Source organism: Arvicola amphibius, chromosome 1, assembly GCF_903992535.2.
Source record: "Arvicola amphibius chromosome 1, mArvAmp1.2, whole genome shotgun sequence".
NCBI classification, from domain to species: domain Eukaryota; kingdom Metazoa; phylum Chordata; class Mammalia; order Rodentia; family Cricetidae; genus Arvicola; species Arvicola amphibius.
This window is the reverse complement of record NC_052047.1, coordinates 68,169,584-68,176,651: the sequence shown is the minus strand read 5'-3', so window position 1 is coordinate 68,176,651 and position 7,068 is coordinate 68,169,584.

Here is a 7,068-nt window from a genome sequence, read left to right as displayed (position 1 = left end):
AAACTGTTTATATATATAGCTACCTAGTTTATATATATATATATATATGTATACACACACACACACACACATATATATAAACATTCTGCTGGAATATTAGTATTCATACAGAATACTAACTAATTTTATAAATAAGTTTTATTTAGCTTCCTGTGTGTGTTTTTAGGTTTGAGTCTGAAGCAGGTATCTAGAAACTAAGTTTGTGTACCCCAGATTACTTAGTAGATTGTGGCCCTATAGGCTTTCAGAGATCTGCTGTCTATCCCTTCCAGCGGGACATGAACGAAGGGTCCCTGATAAACTTGGAGGGGAAGAATGGAAGGGCAAGAGACATGAGAAATGACAGCAAATTAGGCTTTCTGATCAAGCTGCAATTTTTTTTCTCAGAAGCTGTTATATAGCAAACAGGCAGCGGGGAGGGGAGGGTGTCAGGAAAGTCTGGTCTGCTGGAATTCAGGTCTGAAAGGTCTCTGGTTGAGAGAAAGAGATGTTAACTAACAAAGGAGGTGCTAATTGCTTCTAAAGCATGGAGCTTGTTGTCTCACTAGGAGATAAGATACCAGATTAATTTCCTGGGCCTGGAACTTACCCTGCAGAGGTGATAGAGGTGAATATTTTACTTAACTTGTGAATTTAAGATGGCATAAACAAAATATAGGTCTCAAAATACAGGTCTTTGCTTCTGGCAGCTGTCTATGGCATTTAAAATGTTTCAGTTTTCTGTAGTCAACTGTGACCATTCCTAACAGAGACCTTTGTGATTTCCAAAAGGATGATGGGGTCCTGCAATGACAGATTCACCTGGACTGTGGCAAACACCACCCAAAGATCAGTTTCAAACTACAAACTGTTCAGGACAACTTCAAAGCTGCTAGCTGAGAGGGTCCTGCCTTACAGACTACTCTTTTAAGACAAGCCCTGCCCTTTCCCATTACACAAAGACTGGACAACAAGTGATACAGCTAGCTTTCCCAGGACTTGTCCAATTTCTCAATTTTCTCAGGGTTCCCTAAAATTTCTGTCATCCCCAGGCATCGGGAAGTAAGTTTAAGAACATAATGCCCACATTCCCAAGATGTGGGGTTGGTGATTTTGATTATTGAGTGGGTTATGGATATTTATCAATATTTAGAGGAGTTAATTACAAATTGGTCATAGTACGGGAGGTTGGATTCAAGGATCTCTTTCTGAAAAGAAAAAAAGCAAGATAAAGGAATGATAACATAAAGGGGTATGTTATTGAATCTATTTTAAACTAAAAAACAACTATTAATCTCAAATATTTGCATTGGTATGGAATTTTGTATATTGACACAGATATAAGATTATTTTTGTTATAATAGTCTGTAAGGTATTGGAACTATGTAGCTCATTTTAAAATGTAATGTAAAGTTCTAGTCCTTGAAAGCTATTATTCTAAATTATTTAGGATAATTAAGAAATACAGGTTAGTAGTTAGTTATATATAGCAATCAAACTTGAAGTTATATTAAGTATGTTTTCAAGGTCAAACAGAGATATAGTTTAGATAGGTAGATGATCTTCAAATACTTCAGAGACCTACAGAATATGGCATGTAAGATGTTTTAATAACATAAGAGTTTTCATGACAGTGAGATATGTCTGCTCTTGGCAGCATATTTACTTCAGAGAAGATGATGGGCATTGAAGAACCTCCATATGGAGTTTTCTTTCATTACGGCAAAGTTAGCCACTGGGCAAGAAACTGTCCTTGCCTCGACTGCTGATAGTATGCTGTCCAAACTGGACAAACAAGACACAGAAGGCAATTGCCAAATTTTGTCAGAACAAAGTAGGACAATCCTTTAAATATTCCTGCTTCACAGGAAAGCCCTTCAGCTATGCTAGGCCTGTAAACTGAGATGGATACTCCAACATTGCAGAGGAACTGGGTGACTGTCCAGGCAGCCCAGATGTCTCCATCATATCTGTAGTTTTGGAAGCTGTTTGCTCTGCCTTTCCTGATTACTCAGGTAGTATTTTATCCTTCTCAGGTCTCTGATAGAATTGAAGACTAGCTATTTAAGTTTTACCATTTTCTTTGTTACCAAATTTTTTTTTTTAAAAAAGAAACTTCCAAAAGAGATGTAAAGTTTATAGAGGCTGAGAGAAATAAAAGTTTAAGTTGTTTGTTTAATAAAATATTTCGATGATATTTTAGGCTGGTAATAGAAGATATAATAGAAAGTGGTTTAAATAAAAAAATTGGATTCATCAAGATAGATATTAGAGTATTTTCTCTAAATTTGCCAAATACAAATGGACTGGACATTGTGAATGTAATTCTTTGTTTTGTTTTGTTTTTTGAGTAGGGTTTCTCTGTGTAACAGTCCTAGCAGTTCTAGAACTAGCTCTTGTAGACCAGGCAGGCTTCAAACTCACAGAGACCCATGTGCTCTGCTTCCCAAGTGCTAGGATTAAAAACATGCACCATCACTGCCCAGTGTGAATGTAATTCTTACCAGATAATTGTTCTTGTTGTATATAGTTTTACTGTGTTAGAGTGTTGGAGACCACAAAAATGCATCCCTTCCACCTTGATCAAGGGTCAGAAAGTTCAGGCCTATTCTTGCTCCTTCAAGGTTATGACAGGAGGTTTGACCCAGGGTGTGGCTGCCTACAGGATGCTTGGCCTAAGGTGTGGTTGCTGCGTGTCCTGCCTAAACAACAAAATACTTAACTCAGGATGTAGTTACTTGATGTTTTGGTTATTGAAGAGGTAATTACTCTGTTTGTTCTTTGTATCATGGTAAAGCAGTCTTTTGCCTTCTTCCTCCCTTTTGGATTGGGGTATATAAAGCATATAAAAAAATAAACATAGATAGATTCAGCATTCACTGAGTTGCCATCATGACTCTATCCTGTAATTCTGTCTATTTCTTTTGTATCTCTGTTTTTTCTACCTACTATTTCTTAATCATCATGCTCCCCTCCAAGCATGGACAAATAAGCCGGGAGGGACCCAGATGATGTTGTTGGCCAGACACAAGATATGGCATTAGAGTTAAAACCTTTTCTTTTCATTTAGACAAAAAGGGGAAATGTTGCAGGACATTTGATCACACTATAACACTCTAAGATTTTTAATAAAGTTAATCTTCAATCATGGGGCAGAACCAGTGACTAACTGACCAGAATTAGTCATAGAGAAGCCAGGAATTTGGATAAAGAAGATAAAAAGGGTGGGATTAGATTTTGGTGTTTCTTTTGGTTCAGGGACAAATGAAGAGATGTGTCCCTTGTGTCTCTGGCCAAAAAGCAAGGTCAGCTAGTTGCTTCTCAGTTTCTCTGATCAACATCTGACTTCTGAGTCTTTATTGGCAAATAGAATAATAGAGACTTAATTTAAACTTACATGTTTTTGGGACTGTGGAATCAGAAGGTCCTCTAGGCTATGGACTGAGTGGCCAGTAGGGTGCTGACTCAGGGGGAAATAGGGCTGAAAACAATAATTAAATTATCAGTAGATCCATCGCAGTCACTAAACTGATAGAAAAACACCAAGTGAACTTTAGGCCAGCCTGGGCAACATGAGATCCTGCCTCAAAGACCAAAACAGTGGCTGGTGAGATGACTTTGGTAAAAGTTCTTGTTCACCAAACCTGAAGACCTGAGTTTACGCCTCGGAACCCACTGGTGAAAGGAGAGAACCGAGCTGCCCTCTGACTTCCACACGTGCACCCTGGTACACTTGCATTCACACATATGGAAATATTAGTTAAAACAATGCAAAACAAAACTCATTTCCAAGCATTGTCATCAGTGTGTAATTTGGGGTCACTCTCTTCTCTTTTGGAGCCTTAGGGTGCAGTCTCCTTAGCTCTAATTAAGACCATCCCACAGAATTACCTCTTAAGATCCCCCCAAAAATATTTCCTGAGGTGACTGGTTCAAAAAGTGATGAGACTGTCTATTCTGTGGAATACTATGCAACCTTTCTCAAGGGTGGGATGGACCAAAGCCTGATTGGACAGAGAGCTCTCCAAACCACACACACTGTGTAAAGAACAGAGGGTTGCAGAATCACACTGCAGTGCACTGAATGATGCAAGGCTGACATTTATTTTAATCAGATTTTTAACATGAATATGTGTTATATAATATGAAGTATATTTACATATGTGTAGTATATTTATACATATTACATATGCTCTTTTATGTTTCACTGCATGTACATGAAAACCCATTGGAAAGACTCAATGAGGTAGGCAGGTTTGATGGCACACACCTGTAATCCCAGGATTCAGGAAATGGAGATGCGAAGACTCAGAGATCAAGGCCACCCTTGGGTACATTCTAAGACTCTGTGTCATTCCTCCCTTGTCTTCTCCCTAAAAGTTTGCAAGGTAAGTCTGGAAGCAATACCTGTATACCCAGTGGCATTATTCGTAAGGAGTATGCAGAAGCCACCCACATGTCTGTTCTCAGGTGAGTGGTTATAGAACCTGTGACATATGCATACAATAGAATATTATTCAGCCTGGAAAAGATGGTTGTTATTACTATTTCTTTATTTATATTTTTGAGATAGGGTTTCACTATGTAGTCTCGGCTGGCCAGACATATACAGATGAGGCTGAACTCCCATCAGTATATGCAACCCTCCTGCTCCGGTTTTCCAAGTGCTGAGATTAATGACACATTTGCCACTCCCAGTAAAGCGTGACATTTTGTCACATGCCTCCCTCTGCATGGCTTGAGGACTGACATAGTGAGGCTGTGAGGGAAAGAAGGAATGACGGGCACTGAAGAAACAACAGACACACACACAGAAAAGCTGGGGTCGTGTGAATTGGCCTCTCTGATGGAGAAGCCACAGCTCCCTGGAAACTCAGTGTGCGTATTATACACAGGCAGGTGGGGTTCTTATATACAGCTGAACAAGGAGGCGGGTTTAGAAAATCTCCGCAGCAGTAGGCTCTGTTGGAGAGCAGTCGCCACGTGGTAAACTTCTAGGGGAAGAAACCATGGTGGCCATTTTCTGCACACACTGTCAACATTTGCACCTTGTAGTGGTTTGGAGGAGAAAGTCCCTTACAGGCTCACACATTTGAATGCTTGGACCCTAGCTGGACAAACTATTTGGGAAGGATTAGGAGGTGTGATCTGTGTTGGAAGAGGTGTGTCACTGGGTTAGACCTTGAGATTTCAAAAAGCTATGCCGTCCCCCTCCCCTTTCCCCTCTTCCTCTCCCTGCCTCCTGCTTGTAGACCAGATGTAAGCTTTTTACTGCTTCAGCACCACAGCTGCCCGCTGGCTGCCATGGTCCCTACCACAATGGTATAGACTCTCCAGCCCTCTGGAAATGTAAGTCCCCAATTAAACACTTTCTTTTATAAGCTGCCTTGGGTTAGATCTTACTGGAGACAGAGATTCTGTTTTACGAGAGGAGAAGGATTCTGGGGATGGGGACTAGCTTGGTCAGTGAAGAGCATCCTGTGCAAGCATGAAAACCTGGGTTTGAACTCCCGACTCCCCATCTGTAAGTCCAGTGCTAGGACATGGAGACAGGAGGGTCCCCGGGACTGGCTGTCCAGTCGTACGTATGGTCAAAACAGCGAGAGACACTGCTTTGAAAATAAGGTGCAGTGATTGAGGAAAACATTCAGTATCGTCTCTGGCCTCCACACTGGTGTACACACACACACGTACACACACACGTTCGTGATCTGCATGGACCTGTGGCTTTACATCTTTATATCTTTTGTGAGCAGGCAGCCCACCACAGCAGAGCAGGTGCCGGGCAAAGCCTTTCACCATAACCAGAATAAAAGAGAGAAATGACCAGAACAGCAGTCCCTGTGTTATGATTTGAATGTGAAACATCGCCCTAGACTCACGTTTTTGAACACTTGGTACCCAGCTGGTGGCCCCCTTTGAAGGTCTAGCTAGCTGAAATTTGATGCTGGGGTCACCTTACATGTGCTATCTGCCTCATGTTCTTGTCTGGCTCTTTGTCTGATCAGAGAGACCTCCCATGGGACTCAGAAAGCTCCTGATGCCATGATGGAACCCAGATGCGGTGCCTTCCCTACCATGATGGACAGGGCTCCGAACACACAGCCCAGATTGACCTCTTTCCCCGTAAGTTGTTGCCATCAGGCATTTCGTCACAGCTACAAGGAAAAGCAGCCAACACATTTGCCAAGAACTCCCCTAGGCCCTACCTCTCAAGGGCTCCATAGGATCCCCACCCTACCATGCTCCAGACCCAATTTCCTTATCTGTTTGCAAGGAGAGCGGAGAGCATCTGGTTAGTTCTGAAGGTCAACTCTGGTTGTGTGTTCGACAGGATTTAGAAGCACCTAGGTTAGTAAAGCAAACGCCAAGGCAGGAAGACCTGCTGTGAAATTTTGGCTCTCTCCCACAGGCTGGGAGCGTGACTAGGGGAAGTCAGGGAAGGAGGAGCCCACCACGGGTGTTCTTGCTCTGCCTCTGAACCACCACAATGTTAGGGGCTCTGCTCCAAATCTACACACACACACACACACACACACACACACACACTTTCACATTGGCGTCTCGGGATGTCAACATGTCTTCAAAACCCTCCTCTTCCCTCTCCTGGTGCCTCAACGCTTTGCCGGGAAGATATTAGGTAACGGCCCCTCTACAGTTGTACTGACCTGGCTCTGCCATCTGCGAGTTTCATCGACTTGGTCAAGTGGCATAAACTTCCTAAACCACAATTTCTTCCAATGGAGAAATGAGACATTGGACCACACTAATCTGATTGGGTTATTATGGAAAGAGAAGGCGAAAGAGGGGGAGAAGTGAAGAAGGGTGAGGGAGTGAGAATGACCAGCTTTCCCTCTACATACTGCTGGATCACAATCAGTGTTCAAATTCCAGTTGCTTCCACCACGGCCCTCTGCAGTACCACCTTTAAGATGGCCGCCAGTGCCCTCACCCCTGGCATGTGCACACCTGTTGAGTTCCCTCTCACACTGAGAATACCTGGGTGGTATGGTCAGTAGAATAAGGGATGGATACACCTCATGAGACGCTATGGTTCATTTCTTAAATGTGCCCCCTGATGCGGCGAAC